Consider the following 931-nt stretch of genomic DNA (forward strand, 5'->3'; position numbering starts at 1 on the left):
CAACAAAGTGGAGTTCCATACCTGGCGACCTGCGTTGCTGACATTTTGGACGACCAAAGAACCAGTGGTCGTTGAGGCTGCGGGTGAGCTATGGGGCTTACTCGAGACTTGCAGTGAAGCACTGCGTGTGCTTCACTGCATACACGGTCATCACTTCCTTCTTCTTTTATTCTTTCTATTCCCCCTTTCCCTCACACCCAGTGTAGAGTAGGAAAACGGACGCTCGTCTGGTTGACCTCCCTGCCTTTTCTCTCTTTGCTATTTCTCTTTCTCTCTCCATCCTCCGCCAAGGATTGTGAGGGGTGGAGCTGGCTAACACTCCTAGGTAACACATAAATACCCTAGAAAGTAGATGGGAAGACGGCGCCGCGGTAGCTCAACCGGTAGAGCATCGCACGCGTAATGCGAAGACGTGGGATCGTTCCTCACCTGCGGCAAGATGTGTTTCCATCCACTTTCAGTTACATTAATTTACAATTTCTTTATTTCAATCAGTAAGTACAAGTAATTTCCCCTGTGTTGTCCTTGGTGTCTTTGTTCGTTGGCTGCTTATGATATGACTAGTACAGAAGCCCGATAATGAAACCGTTACGCCACGGACGTATTCTTTTAAACATGGTATTTATTGCAACGAATGAAATGATGTATGCACAGGATTAATGTAAAATATTTTGAGCACCAGGTGCTGCACATACAAAGAAAACGTCACACAAAGCGGCGGTGTTTGTGTAGCGCACGGAAGTATAGGAAAGGAAGGACAGAGACGGGAAAGAGCACTAATTTCCAACTGATCTTTATTTGCGGGGGAAAAAAGAAAAGAGAAAAAGAACATTGCTTATTTTGTAAGCGATACTAGTGCTTCGGACTCATGCTGTTCCCAAATGTGTAATTCGAGATAGTCACTGACGCAACTCCGAAAAGGAAAGTGCTG

General features: G+C 45.5%; 1 non-coding gene across 1 annotated transcript; it reads left to right on the forward strand.

Annotated features, from left to right (window-relative positions):
* The first annotated feature begins 365 nt into the window (after positions 1 to 365).
* TRNAT-CGU (transfer RNA threonine (anticodon CGU)) lies at positions 366 to 437 on the forward strand. The gene has a single exon. It is a non-coding gene; the product is annotated as a tRNA-Thr (tRNA).
* The last annotated feature ends 494 nt before the right edge of the window (positions 438 to 931 follow it).

The sequence above is a fragment of the Dermacentor variabilis genome, chromosome 2 (assembly GCF_050947875.1).
Source record: "Dermacentor variabilis isolate Ectoservices chromosome 2, ASM5094787v1, whole genome shotgun sequence".
Taxonomy (NCBI): Eukaryota; Metazoa; Arthropoda; class Arachnida; order Ixodida; family Ixodidae; genus Dermacentor; species Dermacentor variabilis.